The 21,659-nt window shown below is 37.9% G+C and overlaps 1 non-coding gene across 1 annotated transcript; it reads right to left on the bottom strand.

Annotated features, from left to right (window-relative positions):
• Positions 1–21,253: 21,253 nt before the first annotated feature.
• On the bottom strand, positions 21,254–21,326 carry TRNAA-UGC (transfer RNA alanine (anticodon UGC)). The gene has a single exon. It is a non-coding gene; the product is annotated as a tRNA-Ala (tRNA).
• Between the last annotated feature and the right edge of the window lie 333 nt (positions 21,327–21,659).

Raw genomic sequence — 21,659 nt, 5'->3', positions numbered from 1 at the left:
TGGCCTGTAGTTTTCTTTGTGACATCTTTGTCTGGTTTTGGTATCAGGGTGATGGTGGCCTCGTAGAATGAGTTTGGGAATGTCCACCCTCTGCTATATTTTGGAAGAGTTTGAGAAGGATAGGTGTTAGCTCTTCTCTAAATATTTGATAGAATTCGCCTATGAAGCCATCTGGTCCTGGGCTGTTGTTTGTTGGAAGATTTTTATTCACAGTTTCAATTTCAGTGCTTGTGATTGGTCTGTTCATACTTTCTCTTTCTTCCTGGTTCAGTCTTGGCAGGTTGTGCATTTATAAGAATTTGTCCATTTCTTCCAGGTTGTCCATTTTATTGGCATAGAGTTGCTTGTAGTAATCTCTCATGATCTTTTGTATTTCTGCAGTGTCAGTTGTTACTTCTCCTTTTTCATTTCTAATTCTATTGATTTGAGTCTTCTCCCTTTTTTTCTTGATGAGTCCGACTAATGGTGTGTCAATTTTGTTTATCTTCTCAAAGAACCAGCTTTTAGTTTTATTGATCTTTGCTATTGCTTTGTTCATTTCTTTTTCATTTATTTCTGAACTGATCTTTATGATTTCTTTCCTTCTGCTAACTTTGGGGTTTTTTTGTTCTTCTTTCTCTAATTGCTTTAGGTGCAAGTTTAGGTTGTTTATTCGAGATGTTTCCAGTTGCTTAAGGTAGGATTGTATTGCTATAAACTTCCCTCTTAGAACTGCTTCTGCTGCACCCCATAGGTTTTGGGTCGTCGTGTCTCCATTGTCATTTGTTTCTAGGTAATTTTTGATTTCCTCTTTGATTTCTTCAGTGATCACTTCGTTATTAAGTAGTGTATTGTTTAGCCTCCATGTGTTTGTATTTTTTACAGATCTTTTCCTGTAATTGATATCTAGTCTGATAGCGTTGTGGTCGGAAAAGATATTTGATACAATTTCAGTTTTCTTAAATTTACCAAGGCTTGATATGTGACCCAAGATATGATGTATCCTGGAGAATGTTCCATGAGCACTTGAGAAAAATGTGTATTCTGTTGTATTTGGGTGGAATGTCCTATTAATATCAATAAAGTCCATCTTGTTTAATGTATCATTTAAAGCTTGTGTTTCCTTATTTATTTTCATTTTGGATGATCTGTCCATTGGTGAAAGTAGGGTGTTAAAGTCCCCTACTGTGAATGTGTTACTGTCGATTTCCCCTTTTATGGCTGTTAGCATTTGCCTTATGTATTGAGGTGCTCCTATGTTGGGTGCATAAGTACTTACAATTGTTATATCTTCTTCTTGGATCAATCTTATGATCATTATGTAGTGTCCTTCTTTGTCTCTTGTAATAGTCTTTATTTTAAAGTCTATTTTGTCTGATATGAGAATTGCTACTCCAGCTTTCTCTTGATTTCCATTTGCATGGAATATCTTTTTCCATCCCCTCACTTTCATTCTGTATGTGTCCCTAGGTCTGAAGTGGGTCTCTTGTAGACAGCATATATATGGGTCTTGTTTTTGTATCCATTCAGCCAGTCTGCGTCTTTTGGTGGGAGCATTTAATCCATTTACATTTAAGGTAATTATCCATATGTATGTTCCTATTCCCATTTTCTTAATTGTTTTGGGTTTGTTAATGTAGGTCTTTTCCTTCTCTTGTGTTTCTTGCCTAGAGAAGTTTCTTTAGCATTTGTTGTAAAGCTGGTTTGGTGATGCTGAACTCTCTCAGCTTTTGCTTGTTTGTAAAGGTTTTAATTTCTCCATCAAATCTGAAGGAGATCATTGCTGGGTAGAGCCATCATGGTTGTAGGATTTTCTCCTTCATCACTTTAAATATGTCCTGCCACTCCCTCCTGGCTTGCAGAGTTTCTGCTGAAAGATCAGCTGTTACCCTTATGGGGATTCCCTTGTATGTTATTTGTTGTTTTTCCCTTGCTGCATTTAATATGTTTTCTTTGTATTTAATTTTTGATAGTTTGATTAATATGTGTCTTGGGGTGTTTTTCCTTGGATTTATCCTGTATGGGACTCTCTGTGCTTCCTGAACTTGGTTAACTATTTCCTTTCCCTTATTGGGTACGTTTTCAACCAAAATCTCTTTAAATATTTTCTCAGTCCCTTTCTTTTTCTCTTCTTCTTCTGGGACCCCTATAATTCAAATGTTGGTATGTGTAATGTTTTCCCAGAGGTCTCTGAGACTGTCCTCAGGTCTTTTCATTCATTTTTCTTTATTCTGCTCTGCAGTAGTTATTTCCACTATTTATCTTCCAGGTCACTTATCCGTTCTTCTGCCTCAGTTATTCTGCTTTTGATCCCTTCTAGAGTATTTTTAATTTCATTTATTGTGTTGTTCATTGTTGCTTGTTTCCTCTTTAGTTCTTCTCAGTCCTTGTTAAATGTTTCTTGCATTTTCTCTATTTTATTTCCAAGATTTTGGATCACATTTAGTATCATTATTCTGAATTCTTTTTCAGGTAGGCCTCCTATTTCCTCTTCATTTGTTAGGTCTCATGGGTTTTTACCTTGCTCCTTCATCTGCTGTGTGTTTTTCTGTCTTCTCATTTTGCTTATGTTACTGTGTTTGGAGTCTCCTTTTTGGAGGCTGTAGGTTCGTAGTTCCTGTTGTTTTTGGTATCTGTCCCCAGTGGCTAAAGTTGGTTCAGTGGGCTGTGTAGGCTTCCTGGTGGAGGGGACTAGTGCCTGTGTTCTGGTGGATGAGGCTGGATGTTGTCTTTCTGGTGGGCAGGTCCACGTCTGGTGGTGTGTTTTGGGGTGTCTGTGGCCTTATTATGATTTTAGGCAGCCTCTCTGCTAATGGGTGTGGTTGTGTTCCTGTCTTGCTAGTTGTTTGGCATAGGGTGTCCAGCACTGTAGCTTGCTGGTCATTGAGTGAAGCTGGGTGCTGGTGTTAAGATGGAGATCTCTGGGAGATTTTCCCCATTTGATATTATGTGGAGCTGGGAGGTCTCTTGTGGACCAGTGTCGTGAAGTTGGCTCTCCCACCTCAGAGGCACAGCACTGATCCCTGGCTGGATCACCAAGAGCCTTTCATCCACATGGCTCAGAATAAAAGGGAGAAAAATTATAAAGAAAGAAAGAAAGAGGATAAAATAAAATAAAGTTTTTAAAATAATAAAATAAAAACTAATTATTAAGGAAAAAACTTTTTTTAAGTAAAACAAACAAAAAAATGGACTGACAGAACCCTAGGACAAATGGTGAAAGCAAAGCTATACAGAAAAAAATCTCACACGGAAGCATACACATACTCACAGAACAAGGAAAAGGGGAAAAAATAATATATCTTGCTCTCAAAGTCCACCTCCTCAATTTGGGATGATTTGTTGTCTGTTCAGGTATTCCACAGATGCAGGGTATATCAAGTTGATTGTGGAGATTTAATCCGCTGCTCCTGAGGCTGCTTAGAGAAATTTCCCTTTCTCTTCTTTGTTCACAGAGTTCCTGGGGTTCAGCTTTGGATTTGGCCCCGCCTCTGAGTGTAGGTCGCCTGAGGGTGTCTGTTCTTCACTCAGACAGGACGGGGTTAATGGAGCAGCTGAGCCAGTGGCTCTGGCTCACTCAGGCCGGGGGGAGGGAGGGGTAAGGGGCGAGCCTGCAGCGGCAGAGGCCAGTGTGACGTTGCACCAGCCTGAAGCCCGCTGTGCATTCTCCCAGGGACGTTGTCCTTGGATCTTGGGACCCTGGCAGTGGCGGGCTGCACAGGCTCCCTGGACGAGAGGTGTGGATAGTTCACAGGCCTTTTTAAAAAAATTTTTTTTAATAGAAGTACAGTTGATTTACAGTGTTGTGTTAGTTTCTGCTGTATAGCAAACTGATTCAGTTATACATACATATATATATATACATTATTTTTTATATTCTTTTCCCTTATGGTTTATCATAGGATACTGAATATAGTTCTCTGTGCTATACAGTAGGACTTTGTTGTTTATGCATTCCATTTATAATAGCTTACATCTGCTAACCCCAGTCTCCTACTCCATTCCTCCCCTAACCCCCTCTGCCTTGGCAACCACCAGTCTGTTCTGTATGTCCGTGAGTCTCACAGGCTTTTTGATATAGAAAATTGTAACATCTGGGATAATGACAGATTTTTACCTTTCCATCTTCATTTATTTTATTCCTTTGTTTCTTTACTACTTCTCAAGTAATTCATGTGTTTATTTCTGTGGAGTCCTCTTTATTATATTTATTTCAGTGTAGTACTTCTACCACCAAGTCAGTTAAAAGTGGTGACAGGAGTCGATCAATTTTGTTAAGAAAAGGTTATGTCTGTGATGACGAGAGAGAATAAATATTTCAGAGGCTGCACAAGCTCATATAGCAATTGATCTTAGGTGGGTAAATTTATAAAGAGGTTTGCATGTGAAATAAAGGGGAAAATTAGAAAGAAGATAATAAGAGAGTGCTGTGAGGCAAGAGAGATGCTTATTTTTAATTAACAGACTTGATAATAATGAAATATCAGGTAATTCCCTGGCCGTTCAGTGGTTATGACTCTTGTCACTTTCACTGCTGTGGCCCAGGTTCAGTCTCTGGTTGGGGAACTAAAACCCTGCAAACTGCATGGTGCTGCCAAAAACAAAAAGCGGTGGGGGTGGTGGTGGTATTAATAGGAAATAGTCCCAGAGAGGAAGGGTTGAAGATGTTAGAAAGAAATTGTCATGTCTTTAAGAGCTACCCTTGTAAGGTCCTATGGCCCATCACCATGACCTCTCCCTTTTATACACTGTGATGATTTTTGTGATACGTCAATTTATCTAGACTATAGTCCCCAGTTATTTGATGACACACCAACCTAGGTGTTGGTATGTAAATTTATGCAGATGAAATTGAAGTCCCTAATCAATTAACTTTAAGTAAGGAGTATTATCCTGAATACTATGAGTGGGCTTGACTGAATCAAGTGGAAGGCCTTAAAAGCCAAACTGATATATCTCCAAGATATAGAAGAAATTACACCTGTGGACAACAGCTTCTGACCATGCCCATGGAGTTCTGTCCTATTTAAAATGTTACCTTCTGATTGCCTGTGGACAACAGCTTCAGCTTGTGCCATGGGTTCCAGCCCGCGCATGATCTTCCCTTCTGCCCTATGGATTTTGGACTTGCTTAGCCAGACCTCACAATCACATAAGCCAATTCCTTGTCATATATATATATATACACACACACATACATACACACACACACACACACACACATACCTACATACACATACACACACTATATAAATTACGTAATATATTATGTATAATTATGTAATATATATGATTTATACATATATACATATATATAGAATATGTATCATATTATACATATGATGATATATATCATACCAGTTTTGTTTCTGTGGTTGAACTTGACTGATGTATACACCCTCAAGTTCTTTGGTCCCCTTTCTCTCTATCTTACTGTCAATGTAAAATGAAAACTCTAGTTGAGTCTAACATTTAGTCAACTTTATGACTAAATAAATCTAGAGTCTTAAAAGATATCTGAGGAGAAGGCTACATAATAGGTGAGAAATAACAAATTAATAAAAAGATACAGATATTTGGGACCTATGTGTACTTTCTGAGCAGAGCCCAACTATTAAGCTTCTCTTTATATTGGAGAACTTAAAAGTCACCTAAAGCCAAAATTATGGATGATTATATGGCTTAAAAATGTTTAGAATAAAAAAAAAACCCAAAATAAAGAAGTTTAGGATTCACTAAATCATCGTTCTAAGGAACTAACAGATCTTCCTATACAATGGAACCTCTAGTTTGTTTATTCTCTCCCTCACCTTCCCAACAATCTAGCTATTGGGCTCTGAGAAAACCTTATCTAATAGTCAGCTTTCTATAGGCACTATTTAGAAGGTAAAGTAAAATAAAACTAATATATCTAGATCCAGAGTATCTGCATTTCTCTTTGATGAATGGAAAGTTTAATCAGCCTTAATCAAGATGCTATAATTATGTATGCTAATGTATGAATAACTGATAATGGGATTTGCATAATGCCAAACAAATGAATCTCTAAAGAGAGAATTTCAGAAATCAGCAATTAAGTCAATTCATGGATGGGTGAATAATGTGTAAAAATTCTGTGGGCTGTAGAATGGTGCTACACCCATGAAATAATTATGAGTCTGCTGAAAGTGAAGGTAAATGCACAATTATGTGAGACATCTATATTCAAAGCCCCAGGCACCTTCTCTGTTGACAGCCCTACTTTCTCTTCTTCTACCCTGATTCATGGTGAATGGCCCGTTTTTACTGGAATCAGGTTGTGTTAATAATGGGATACAACTCTCCTGAGATCCTAAAGGAACTGTATTTGACTGCTCTTACCTTGCTCCTCATTCAGCTTCTGAAATTGAGTCATTCTTTAATAGTGGTGCCTTAGCCTTGATACCCTTGGCCCTAGCCTATGTCCTAACTCCAAATAACCTGGAAACCCAGCAACTCTAAAATTACTTGTCATGACATAATGCATGTGAAGTAAAGTCTAGCTTTATTTGAATGATGAACAAGATTAGCCCATTGTGAATTAATTCTCTATTATTTAAACTTTATGAAAATTTGAGGCAACCAGCTAGCCAATAAATAGCCCAATTGTGAGGCAGGATAAATATGATTAAAGTCACTCTGGTCATTCAACTACAGATGTGCTCCATTTAAGCCAGTTTTTGCTTAATCTATTTAATTTTCTCCCCTTTGGTGAATTAAAAATATGCCAGAGTAGGCCCAGTAATTAGCATTTGTTATTTTATGGATGATATTAAATGTATAAATCCTGAATAAAATATTTATTTGTCCTTTGTAAAGTTTTGTTTAGAGAGATTTTATTCCAGTAGAGTGTTCTTGACTGTTTCAACCATTAAAAATCCAAAAATATTTAAATGTTTTAAATGAAATTTATCCCCCAAATGTGGACATCTCACTACCTCTGATTGGTTTTGCCAGTTTCACAGGAAACTCCATGATTATTGACTTGAGATAGAAAGAAGAGATTCTTTGCTGTGTGAGCTCCCTAGAGCATTTGGCCTGGAGTGGCAGTACTGACAAGCTGGGAGAGAGGAAACCTGGGTTCCAATCCTTATTCTGTTTGGGGAGGAGGATTAATCAGGTAGCTTACCTTGGTTCCAGTTTTCTCTTCTACAAGATGATGAGTTCTGAGAAATTAAGCTGTGAAATTCTCTCCAGCTCTAACATTTTATGATGAATTCTGAACATTGAGATGGGTGTATTTCTCAGTGTATTTCAGGCTACTAATCTTTCACAAAGAAAATGACTCTTCTGTCATCCATTATTGTACTCAAAAGGGTGAACAAATGAAGCTTCTAAAATTATCTGTCATATTCAAATATAACTAATTCACTAGATGTTCAAATCTCCTTTCCAGTTATAAAACACTGCTCAGTGCCTTTTTTTTCCTTTCAAAGTAAATTGACTCCTCTAATATCCTTTCTTCAAGCTTAAAAAAAATGTAGTGCACCTGTGTTTTAAAGTAGATCAAATTGCACTGATGAAAGCAATAAGAGAGAAGTTCAAATTTTTAAAAAGATAACTTCTTAAAATTATCAGCCAAAGATGGAATGACTTAAATCAAATAGGGGCTCGCCTGCTGCCAGGCACTAGGCAAGTCTCCCGCCAGGGCTCATGCTGTCATGCTGGCTGCTGGGCACTAGGCAAGGCTCCCTCTAGTGCTGGATCTCTCGCGCCTATGGCTGCCAGCTTCCCTGCCCGCCTGTTGCTGCCGAGGCTCCTGCAACCCTGGCAGCTGTGCCACCTCTGGTCCCTGTCTTCACCGGGGCAGACCCAAGTATTCCAGGGCATCCTTGAGACCAGACGTCTGTGGGTGGCCCACATGCAGAGGTGGGGCTAAAACCACACTTGAGCCCCAGGGGTGGGGAGACTAAGGAAGAGGAACGAAAATATTTCTGTGCAGCTGCACAAGCCACAGATTAAATTCCTATAACCAGCTTGGTAAACCCTGCATCTATGGAATATCTGAATGGACAAGTGTTCCCACAACTGAGACAGGTCTAGCCTTAGCAGCTGTGGACTTTGGGTGCAAGTACACATGAGATTTGGGCCAGGTCTGAGTCTGAGCTGTCCTCACAGTGCCCACAGAATGGCAAGAGACGTACCTAGAGGTATTGAAGAAGCATCCTGGGGAGGTTGAGGTTGGCTGTGGCTCATAGTGGGGCAAAGACACTGACATCTGAGACCCCAGGAAAATATTATTATTACTATTATTTTTTTATGTTTTGTTCTGTTTTTATTATTTTTTATTTTCTAACTTTTTAATACATTTTTATTTTTTTAATTTTTCTATATTTACAATTTCATTGTTTTGTGTTTTTTCCTTATTTTGCTTTTTTCTCTTTGTTCTGTTTTGTTTTATCTTTTTTATCATTTCTTGTTTGTTTATGTTTTTTTTCCTAGTTTGCCTTCTGCTTTTCTTTTGTCTTTTGTTTTTGTTAGTTTGTTTTTAATTGTTTGATTTTGTTCTTGGGTTCTTTTGTTTGGTTGTTGTTTTTTTGTATTCTTTGCTTTTGCTTTGTTTCTTTTGTGTATGTGTTTCTTTGTTTTTTTGTTTGGTTTTGCTTTTACCATTTGTCTTGGGTTTTGTTTGTTCTGTTTATTCCTTTTTTTAATTGTTGATGTTGCTATTTTTTTCTTTTTGTCTTTGCTGTTTGTCTTGGGTTTTACTTCTCTGTCTCCTTCCCCCACTCCCCATTTTTTTTCTTGTTTTTTGCCATGCTGTGCAGCTTGCAGGGTCTTGGTTCACTGGCTGGGGGTTGGGCCGGAGCCTCTGGGGTGGGAGCACTGACTCCAGAACACTGGACTGCCAGAGAGTTCCTGGCCCCAGGGAATATTAATCAGTAAGAGCTGTCCTGGAGGTCTCCATCTCGACACCAAGACCCAGTTTCACCTAACTGCTGGCAGGCTCCATTGTGGGGTGCCTCACACCAAACAAGCAAGACAGGAACACAAACCCACCCATCAGCAGACAGGCTGCCTAAAGTCATACTAAACTCACAGACACTCCAAAACACACCACCTGACACGGACCTGCCCATCAGAGGGACAAGATCCAGCTCCACCCAACAGAGTGCAGGCACCAGTCCCTCCCACCAGGAAGCCTACACAAGACACTGAACCAGCCTCAACCACGTTGGGCAGACACCAAAAGCAAAAGGAACTATGACCCTGCAGCCTGCGGAAAGGAGACCTCAAACACAGTAAGTTGGAGAAAATGAGAAGACAGGGAAATATTTGCAGACTAAGGAGCAAGGTAAAACTCTCAAAACCAAATAAGTGAAGAGGAAGTAGGCAATCTACCTGAAAAAGAAATCAGAGTAATGATAGTAAAGATGATCCAAATACTAGGAAATAGCATGGAGGCACAGATTGAGAAAATATGAGAAAGGTTTAATAAGGACCTAGAACTAAAGAAAAGACAAACAGTGATTAATAACACAATAACTGAAACGAAGAATATACTAGAAAGAATCAATAGCAGAATAACTGAGGCAGAAGAATGGATCAGTAAGCTGGAAGATAGAATAGTGGAAATAACTGCCACAGAGCAGAAATAAAGAAAAAAGAATGAAAAGAAGTGAGGACAGTCTCAGAGACCTCTGGGACAACATAAAACGCACCAACACTTGAATTATAGGGGTCCCAGAAGAAGAAGAGAAAGGGAAAGAGAAAGTCTGGGAAAATATTTGGAGAGATTATAGTTGAAAATTTCCCTAACATGGGAAAGGAAAAAGCCACCCAAGTCCAGGAAATGCAGAGAGTCCCATATAGGATAAACTCAAGGAGAAACACTCCACAACACATATTAATCAAACCAACAAAAATTAAATACAAAGAAAAAAATATTAAAAACAGCAAGGGAAAGCAACAAATAACATATAAGGGAATCCCCATAAGGTTATCAGCTGATTTTTCAGCAGAAACTCTACAAGCCAAAAGGGAGTGGCAGGATATATTCAGAATGGGAGAAAATATTTGCAAATGAAGCAACTGACAAAGGATTAATCTCCAAAATTTACAAGCAGCTCATGTAGCTCAATAACAAAAAAACAACCCAATCCAAAAATGGGCAGAAGACTGGAATAGACATTTCTCCAAAGAAGATATACAGATTGCCAATAAACACATGAAAGGATGCTCAACATCATTAATCGTTAGACAAATGCAAATCAAAACTACAATGAGATATCATCTCACACCAGACAGAATGGCCATCATCAAAAAATCTAGAAAAAATAAATGCTGGAGAGGGTGTGGAGAAAAGGGAACCCTCTTGCACTGTTGGTGGGAATATAAATTGATACAACCACTGTGGAGAACAGTATGGAGGTTCCTTAAAAAACTAAAAATAGAACTACCATACGACCCAGCAATCCCACTACTGGGCATATACCCTGAGCAAACCACAATTCAAAAATAGTCATGTACCAATATGTTCATTGCAGCTCTATTTACAATAGCCAGGACATGGAAGCAACGTAAGTGTCCATCATCGGATGAATGGATAAAGAAGATGTGGCACATATATACAATGGAATATTACTCAGCCATGAAAAGAAACGAAATTGAGTTATTTGTAGTGAGGTGGATGGACCTAGAGTCTGTCATACAGAGTAAAGTAAGTCAGAAAGAGAAAAACAAATACCATATGATAACACATATATATGGAATCTAAGAAAAAAAAAGGTTATGAAGAACTTAAGAACCTAGGGGTAAGATGGGAATAAAGACACAGACCTACTAGAGAATGGACCTGAGGATATGGGGAGGGGGAAGGGTAAGCTGGGACAAAGTGAGAGAGTGGCATGGACATATATACACTACCAAATGGAAAATAGCTAGCTAGTGGGAAGCAGCTGCATAGCACAGGGAGGTCAGCTCGGTGGTTTGTGACCACCTAGAGGGGTAGGATAGGGAGGGTGGGATGGAGGGAGATGCAAGAAGGAAGAGATATGGGAACATATGTATATGTATAACTGATTCACTTTGTTATAAAGCAGAAACTAACACACCACTGTAAAGCAATTATACTCCAATAAAGATGTTAAAAAAAAAAGTGATGAAAGTGAAAAACCTACAACCAAGATTACTCTACCCAACAAGGATCTCATTCAGATGCAATGGAGAAATCAAAACCTTTACAGACAAGCAAAAGCTAAGAGAATTCAGCACCACCAAACCAGCTTTACAACAAATACTAAAGGAACTCCTCTAGGCAGGAAACACAAGAGAAGAAAAAAGACCTACAAAAACAAACCCAAAACAACTAAGTAAACGGTAGTAGGAACATACATATTGCTAATTACCTTAAATGTAAATGGATTATATGTCTAAACCAAAAGACACAGACTGGCTGAATGGGTACAAAGACAAGAGCATATATATGCTATGTACAAGAGGCCTACTTCAGACCTAGGGATACATACACACTGAAAGTGAAAGGATGGAAAAAGATACTCCATGCAAATGGAAATCAAAAGAAAGCTGGAGTAGCAATACTCATATCAGACAAAATAGATGTTAAAGACTGTTACAGGAGGCAAGGCAGGATACTACATAATGATTAAGAGATCAATCCAAGAAGAAGATATAACAGTTACAAATATTTTTGCACCTACATAGGAGTACCTCAGTATATAAGGCAAATGCTAACAGCCATAAAACAGTAACACAATTATAGTGTGGGACTTTAACACCCCATTTACACCAATGGACAGATCATCCAGACAGAAAATTAATAAGGAAACACAAGCCTTAAATGACACATTACATCAGATGGACTTAATTGATATTTATATGACATTCCATCCAAAAGCAGCAGAATACACTTTCTTCTCAAGTGCACACGGAACATTCTCCAGTATAGATCACATCTTGGGTCACAAATCAAGCCTCGGTAGATTTAAGAAAATTGAAATCTTTTCAAGCATCTTTTCCAACCAAAACACTATGAGGTTAGAAATCAATTACAGGGAAAAAAAACTATAAAAAAAACCAAACACATGTACAGTAAACAATATGTTACTAAATAACCAAAAGATCACTGAAGAAATCAAAGATGAAATAAAAAAGATACCTAGAAACAAATGACAATGAAAACACGACAACCCAAAACCTATGGGATGCAGCAAAAGCAGTTCTAAGAAGGAAGTTTATAGCAATACAGTCCTACCTCAGGAAACAAGAAAAATCTCATAAAGAACCTAACCTTACCACTAAAGCAGCTAGAGGAAGAAGAAGAAGAAAACCCCAAAGTTAGTAGAAAGAAAGAAATCATAAAGATCAGAACAGAAATAAATAGAAATGAAGAAAACAGTAGCAAATATCAATGAAACCAAAAGCTGCTTCTTTGAGAAGATAAACAAAATTGATAAACCTTTAGCCAGACTCACCAAGAAAAAGGAGAGAACTCAAATCAATAAAATTAGAAATGAAAAAGGATAAGTAACAATTGACACAGCAGAAATACAAAGGATCTTAAAGGACTACTACAAGCAAATACATGCCAATAAAATGGACAACCTGGAAGAAACGGACAAATCTTAGAAAGGTACAACCTGACAAGACTGAACCAGGAAGATATAGAAAATATTCACAGACCAATCACAAGTAATGAAATTGAAGCTGTGATTAAAAAATCTTCCAACAAATAAAAGTCCAGGACCAGATGGCTTCACAGGTGAATTCTATCAAACGTTTAGAGAAGAGCTAACACCCATCCTTCTCAAACTCTTCCAAAAATTTGCAGAAGGAGGAACACTCCCAAACTCATTCTATGAAGCCACCCTCACCCTGATACCAAAAACAGACAAATGTCACAAGAAAACAAAATTACAGGCTAATATCTCTGATGATCATAGATGCAAAAATCCTCGACAAAATTCTAGCAAACAGAATCCAACAACACATTAAAAGGATCATACACCATGTTCAAGTGGGATTTATCCCAGGGGAGCAAGGATTCTTAAATATATGCAAATCAATGTGATACAACATATTAGCAAATTGAAGGGGAAAAACCATATGACCATCTCAATAGATGCAGAAAAAGCTTTTGTCAAAATTCAACACCCATTTCTGATAAAAAACTCTCCAGAAAATGGGCATAGAGGGAACCTACCTCAACACAATAAAGGCCATATATGACAAACCTACAACAAACATCATTCTTAATGGTGAAAAACTGAAAGCATTTCCTCTAAGATCAGGAATAAGACAAGAGTGTTCATGCTCACCACTGTTAATTCAACATAGTTTTGGAAGTTCTAGCTGCAACAATCAGGGAAGAAAAAGAAATAAAAGAAATCCAAATTGGAAAAGAAGAAGTAAAACTGTCACTGTTTGCAGATGGCATGATACTATACGTTGAAAATCCTAAAGATGCTACCAGAAAACTACTAGAGTTAATCAATGAATCTGGTAAAGTTGCAGGATACAAAATTAATACACAGAAATCTCTGATCCAGTGGTTAAGACTCTGTGCTCTCAATGCAGGGGGCCCGGGTTCGATACCTGGTCAGGGAACTAGATCCCACGTGCCACAACTGAGAGTTCATGTACCACAACTGAGTGTTCACATGCTGCAACTAAAGATCCCTCGTGCTGCAACAAAGATCCTGCATTCCATAACTAAGACCTGACGCAACCAAATAAATAAATATTTTTTTAAAAAAAAGAAGAAAGCTGACAAGCTGAAAATAAATGACTTTCCTCCAATTCATCAAAGAATTGAAATCAGCACAAAGTACCACCCTGAAATCTGGAAAGATAGGCAAATACAGAGAATCTCTGTTGAAACAGAGAATCACAGCCAAGTTTCAGCTTACGTGGATCAGAAATTTCTGAAGCCATCAACTAGTGGGAAAGCTTAAAGTCATTGTGACAAATTGCTGGAGGGTGAATGCAGCTGAGATGAGGAGTGAAAACTCTGGAGTATCTAATATTAAGGGAGACCCCACATTTTCATAGATATGCTTCCAGGAGCACTACCGAGTTCACATGATAAAAAGTAAAGTCTCCTGGTGTTTCTGACAGAGGGAGGAGAAAAGTTACCTTTTTGAAATATGCAGGTAGCATTCTCCACAGCAAAGGTCTACTCTCCACAGGAAAGGACTTCACCAGATCCTTATCTGACCTGAGGAAAGAATAATTATCCAACTCTAATACCCAGGAGCCTTCTGTCTCTCCTAAGGGGAGTAGAAAAAGCTGAGATGTGCTTGTGCGGGTCAGAATTCAGGGACACAGAGCCACTAAAAGACTGAGATTTAATCACAAAATTGTAAAATCCTTCCCCTCCCTGTACCTCAACAGGGATTGAGTAAAATAACAGTGGATTACAGCTGAAAGAGCTAAAGACACAGATTCTATTTAAGGAGTTGTCAGGGAAACCCAAAGACAACAGGGGAGACAAAAACAAGGACACTGCAGGAAACTGAAGCTTCTCTAACAAATATAGCAAACACTAAACACAGCCAACTCCTGGCCAGATTAGCATACACCCTGCTTACCTCCCTTCGTGTTACCCAATACACTGAAAGGAAAAAGCTCACCATTTCCTCTAATGTCAGTACTACTGGCCACCAAATGTGGGGGTCTTTTACCACACCAACCAGTTCCTCAACATCAGCCACGTGTACAATTCAGTTCAGTTCTGACACTATCTACCTGGAGTAAGCATCAGATGCTACAGGTTAAGGGCTCAGTTCCACAAGATTGCCTTCACTTCAGATGCCAGTCACAAGTCCCAGGTTGTCATCTGTACCTCTGACTGACACTATAAATCAGGGTTACCCCAATGACCCCCTTGGGTTTGATAATTTGCTAGAATGGCTCACAGAAGTCAGGGAAATATGCTTACTGGTTTATTGTAAAATGATACAACTCAGGAACATCCAAGTAGAAGAGATGTGTAGGGCCAGGTTTAGAGGAAGGGGCACAGAGCGTCCATGCCTTCTCTGGGCGTGCAACCTTCCAGTACCTCAATTTGTTCACCAACCCAGAAGCTCTCAGAACCTCATAGACCAGAGATTTTTATGGAGGCTTTGTCACATAGGTATGACTGAGGATTAACTCAATCTCCAGCTCCTATCCCCTCCCTTGAGGATGGGGAGTGGGGCTGAAAGTCCCAAGCTTCTTATCATGGCTTGGTCTTTCTGATGACCAGCTCCCAATCTAAAGCTATCCAAGAGCCCACCAAGAGCTTCCTCATTAGAACAATACACTCCTGTCACTCAGGAAATTCCAAGGGATTTACAAACTCTGTCAGGAACTGGGGTCAAAGACCAAATATTAGAACAAAAGATGTTATTAGCACCTTTATTGCTTAGGACATTACAGAGGTTTTAGGATCTCTGGCCAGGAGCCAGGATGAAGACCAAAATATGCATTTCTTATGAATTACATCATAATCATGTTCAGCTTTCAACAACAGCAACAAAAATGCTTGAAAGACAAGAAAAAAATAGTCTACAGAGATAAAGCAAGCATCAGAACCAGACTCAAATATTAGTCAGATTTTGCAATTACCCTGGAGAAAACTACAATCATTATGATTAATATGTTAAGAACTGCAATGGAAAAAGTACACAGCATGCAAGAATAGATGAGTAATGTAATAGAGAGATGGAATCTCTAAGAAAGAATTACAAGGAAATGCTATAAACCAAAACCATTAACAGAGGGCTTCCCTGGTGGCACAGTGGTTAAGAATCTGCCTGCCAATGCAGGGGACACAGTTTCGAGCCCTGGTCCGGGAAGATCCTACATGCCACGGGGCAACTAAGCCCGTGCACCACAACTACTGAGCCCGCATGTCTAGAGCCCATGCTCCACAACAAGAGAAGCCACCACAGTGAGAAGCCCATGCACCACAATGAAGAGTAGCCCCCACTTGCCACAACTAGAGAAAGCCTGTGTGCAGCAACAAAGAACCAAAGTAGCCAAAAATAAATAAAGTAAATAAATTTATTTTTAAAAAAACACTAACAGAAATTAAGAATGCTTTTAATGGGCTCATCAGTAGACTGGTCACCATCAAGGCAAGAATCAAGGATTTAAAGCTATGTCAGTAGAAAATTCCCAAACTGAAGTACACATAGAAAGAAATATTCAAAACAACCACCACCACCAAAATCAAACAGACAGACAAAAAACACCTGACCAAAACATGCAAGAATTATGGGACAGTATCAGAAGGTGTAACATATGTATAATTGGAATACCAAAGGAGGAGAAAAAAACAACAGAGAGGATGTATTTGAAATAATAATATCCATGAATTTTCCAAAACTAATGACAGACACCAAACCATAGGTCCAGGAAGCTCAGAGAACACCAAGCAGGAAAAATACGAAAAATCTACATACAGATGTTGGCAGAAAACCAAAGGGAAAGTCTTAGAATGTGGTGCAGTTCTCAGCAAAGTTTGATAAAAAATGATGGGGAGTCCCTGAGTCAAAGTTACCTTTTAGAGGAATCCCATGTCTTCCAGGAACAGGGCTGCCACACTCAGTCTTTGGCTGAGAGCAGCCCATGAAACAAGTGGCTTCCACATGAACACAGTAATGAATTTCAGGACCCAGTAGTTGGGGTGATGGGTCAATTATGCTCTTTACAGCTAGAGACCCGAGAGACCCATTTTAATGGCTGACACACTGTACTATGATTAAAATGTTCAATTCACTAAGAACATAAAACAATTCTAAAAATTTATATAAATTATTCCCATAACATATAAAGGAAAAAAATCATTTAACTAGAGAAACATACCTCTACCATGTAGATTTCACCACATTTTAAATTATTGATAGGTGAACTACGCACACGAAACTCACATAACGGACATATATACCCAACAATTAAAGCTACAGATTCTTCTGAAGTGTACATGTAATGTTTACAGAAATTGGTCATATACTAGTTCATAAATCAACCCGCAATAGGTTTTAAAGAATGTATGACACAAATCACATTCTCTGGCAGTGCTGCAATTAAATTAGAAGTCAACTAAAAGGTAAAACTTAATATTTGGAATTTGAAAACTTCTGAATAATTCATGGGACAAACAAAGTACAAAGGAAATACTAAGGTGTGGAGAGGACAAGAAAGTCTGTCATCACAGAATAGACAGGTTCTCCTCAAACTCAGATAATTCAGATCTTGTATCTTCTGCCTTCCTCTTACAGGTCCCAGGCCCCTGTTCTTCATGGTCTGCACTTGCATGTAGAGCAGGGGTGCAAGTATGGAGAGAGGTACTCCTTTCCTGAGCAGATCATGCTGACCTTGGTGGAGTAGGCAAATCACTGATCCTAGGATTCAGATCCCTACACCACCCTCCAAATTCTGTGAATAAAGGCAGGTGACTCCAAGTCACTGTGTCTCAAGTTCCTCATTTGCAAATGGAATAATAACAGCTAAATTGTTCAGTTGCTGTAAGGCTAAAATTAGAGACTCTTTATGATAGGTGATATTAAGAAAATGCTTTACATGAATGATTTCTTTCCCTGTGTTTGAATTTTCAATTCTTGGCTATCCAGGCTTGTTGGGTCCTTATTGGTGTGTTCATTTCAACCTTGTACTGCAGGTTCATCTCGAGTTTAAGAAGCTTTTGGAATTAGCTTAGTGACCCAGCCAACATTTTTGTCCCTATTTCTCCCAGTTCTCACTTAGCTGAGGAAAAAGGTCTCAGCTTAATTATGTCTATCATCAAAAGATGTGGCTGTGAATACAGTAGAAATTTGAAACATAAATACTGAATAGGTGAATGAACAAATGTGTTCTAAAAGTGTATTTTTAAGTGGGAACTGCTATAGATGTTATTAAGACTTTCCTCTCCACTTGACTTTCAATTTTTGAAGGTTCATACTCTTTGATCAAAACCCTCTTAAGTTCTTTCACACTCAGATAGAATAGGCAAATAGAATAAATTGAGTAGTCTTCACAGAGGAAATTCATTTTTCATGAGCAGGTTGCTTGATAATCTGCTTTCAAAAGTGCCTGAAGTTAGTAAAACTGCATAGTGAACCCCTCTCAGCATCACTGCCTTATACAAAATCCTTTCCATTTGATACTATTAGATTCCAAATTATGCCAGGTCTTTTAAGTACTTTGGTTTAGATCAGGGTTTCTCAACCTTGACCCTATTGACATTTGGGGCCATATAGTTCTTTGTTGTAGGGGGCTGTCCTTTGCGTAGTAGGATGTTTAGCAACATCTGTGGCCTCTACCCACTAGATGCCAGTAGCAGCCAGCCCCTTCACCCTATTGTGACTTCCAAAAATGTCTCCAGACATTGCCACATATCCCATGAAAGGAAGAAAATGACTCGGTGAAGAAGCACTCATCTAGAATGATCCTTGCCACAATACAGATACAGCCTTCCGCAAAAGTTGAGAAGTGAGGGATGTATCACCAGTTTTGGAGTCTGCTCTATTGTTGAAATTTATGGTTAAGTTATTATCTTAATCCCATCAGAAAACTCCCAGCCTGAATTGGCAAGTCTGCTCTCTTCTGCTCAGTTATCACATTGAGGATACTTGGTTTTTAACAAGACTGCAGATTATACTGGCTTCTGCATAGAGCCTGTGCATATCACATATAAGTGAAGGTAGATATGTCATAATTTATATTCTTAAGGTCTGTATTTGCTGAGTTGTTATTCCATCATCTGTCAACATCAGAATGGTCTTTTAAAATTTCCCACTTTTATTATGTTTCTGAAAATACTTTTATGCAAAATTATTCAACACATCAATAATCCAGGAAGTTGCAACATTTTGCCTTGGATTCTACCTTATCTGAAAATAATATGATATAATGCTATATTTACATGTTTGTTGACATACCTCTCTTTATATCTTTAATTTTTACCTTATCATTACACTTGGTTTAGGGTCTATTTATATTGCATAAGATATAATTCAATTTTGTTTTTGACCCATTCAAAGTATCTGTCACTTAATAAGAAAGATGAACTTCTTTACATGTGTTAAAACACGTACATTTTGCTTTGCTTTTGCCATCTTGTTTCCTTTGAGGCTCCCCTGAATTCTGGCTCTTTTAGTGGGGGATTTATTTACTTTTCTCTTACCATATCTGGTGCTTCAGAAGGTATATTTTCTGTTTTGAATTCTACTGTTAGTCATCCAAATTTTTCTTTCAGTTTTTCTGTCACTTTAATTACCAGTTAATTCTGTTAATTTTCACATTATATATCTTGATTTTTCCAATGTTAGGTGTATATGGACTCAAAATTATAATGTATTTCTGGTGAATTTTTCCTTTTATGATTAAACAATGGCTCTCATATTCTAAAAATTCTTGCTACCATAGATACTTTTTTTTCCTCAACAGCTTCCTTTGATTAGTAATTTTTTGCATTGCTTGTCGTTTTGCATTACATGGTTAATTTTTTTGTTTAATCTTATCTCAGTTTAGTCTCATATATATTAAGAAGCTGGCTGTTTTAACATTTATGATACACAAATCTCTAATATTCAGTGAGAGAGTTCTATCCATTTATATTTACTGCTTATTTAGTACTTATCCTTAAATACTCTCCCTACCCTGTTTCCACACCCTTTGCATTGTGACTGTGTCTCTTCTCCCATGAAGAGAAAAGAGTCTGTTCCCCTGTCGCCTCAACCTGGGCTGGTCTCTGATTTGCTGTGACCAATAGAATGCAGCAGGACCATCCCTCAGCCAGTTCCCAGCCTCGGCCTTAATAGGCACAGCATCGTTTCACACACTTTGCTGGAAATCTGGCTCTTCCGTCTAACCAAGCACAAATTACCTACTAGAGGAAAAGAAACCATGTGGAGGAGAGCCAATGCACACCAAATGACAGCCAGCCCAGACCCCAGAATAGAATCACCTGCCTGCTCTCAGCTTACTGCAGATGTGTGAGGGAGCTGGACCAAGACCAGAACAGCCAGCTGAGCCCAGCCTAAATTGCCCACCTGCAGGACCAAATTAATGGTGGTTGCTTTAAGCCAGTGTTCAAGGGCAGTGTTGCACAACAATATCTAGTACACTGACATATATGGAGGGATTTATACCATGATATTTTAAGATTTCTATTTGCCATACTTCTGTGTTTATTTCTTTCTTTACCTTTTTTTCTCCTCCTATTTGATTATTTTGTTTTATTTCCCTGTTTTCCTCTAGGGATTTTGAAGTCTAAATTATATTTTTACTATTTTTCATTACTTTTACACCTTTGAAGTTTACATATGATATTAAGTCCAAACCTAAAATTCCCAGTTAATTAGTGTCTTTATTATCCTTCCAAGCAGTATAGGAACTTGGAGCACTCTACTTGTGACCATTTCTCTTTCCATAATTTTTTGTATAATATTTAGTTCCACTTTTTTTGTAAAGGACCTCCAAGTTAGTCACCATTGTCATCACCATTATTAACAGTGACAGCAGTCCAGTATTCTTTACCACCACGATGACTAACTTATTTGTCCTCTATTACTTTGTCAACCATACTCCTTCCGAGTTTTAATGTTTTAAATTATAGTACACCTTTTAGTAGTTCCTTTAGTGAGTATCATATGATATTGCCCAGCATTTTTGTATTTTTAACAAGAAGGGAGAAAAAGGAAAATTCTATTAAAGTTCGGTTTTTCATATAGCCAGAATTCCTACCCTTAAGAATTGTTTTCCATTTCATCCATATATATTTTAGTGTGGACCTCTAAAAGTAAAGCCTTATTATGTTGTTGCTGTTCTTGTTTTTGTTAATATAACCACAGCACTATTATTACACCTAGACCTAATAGTAATTCCTTAATATCATCAAATATCCAATCATTATTCAGTTGTAATTATCTCATAAATGCCATTATCATTTACTTAATTTAAAAATCAGGATGCAAGTATGAATAACGTATTATAATTAGTGCTGTGTCCTTTATATCTCTCTAAGTATAAAATTTCTACTTCCATAACTTTTATTCCTTGCAGTTTATATTTGTGGAAACCAACATATAAATTGGTCATCAGTCTTATTTATTAGCCTTCTTATAGACTTTCACATTTTTCCTACTTCAAAAGTAATTTAAACAGGATGCATTGAAGGTTGTGATCCAGCAACCATTGTTAAATGGAAAGCCTCGTTCATATGCAGTATTTTAGATTTGGTCTGCTTTTTTAAAAAATTATTTTTATTTTCATTTTATTTATTTTTTTTGGCACAGCATGGGGATCTTAATTCCCTGACCAGGAATCGAACCCATGCCCCCTGCAGTGCAAGTGCAGAGTCTTAACCACTGGACCACCAGGGAAGTCCCTGGTCTGCTTTCTTAAAGTAACCTATAGTTGGGTTTTATTTTATTTTTAACTTTTTAAAATTTTTAAATAACTTTAGACATACAGAAAGTTTGCAAAAATAGTACAGAATCCCTGTATATCCTTTACCCAGCTTCCTCTAATGTTAATATCTTACACATGAAAGAGTACAGTTATCAAAACCAGAAAAAATTATCATTGGTATAATTTATTAACTAAACATTAAATCTTATTAGAAATTCACCAGTTTTTCCACTAATGTCACTTCCATGATCCTATGTAGGCTCAACACTGCATTTAATTATTTCTCCTTTAGTATCTATCAGTTT

The sequence above is a fragment of the Lagenorhynchus albirostris genome, chromosome 10, assembly GCF_949774975.1.
Source record: "Lagenorhynchus albirostris chromosome 10, mLagAlb1.1, whole genome shotgun sequence".
In the NCBI taxonomy this organism is placed as follows: Eukaryota; Metazoa; Chordata; class Mammalia; order Artiodactyla; family Delphinidae; genus Lagenorhynchus; species Lagenorhynchus albirostris.
The sequence above is the reverse complement of the archived record's forward strand: the minus strand, read 5'-3'. Positions and strand labels throughout refer to the sequence as shown.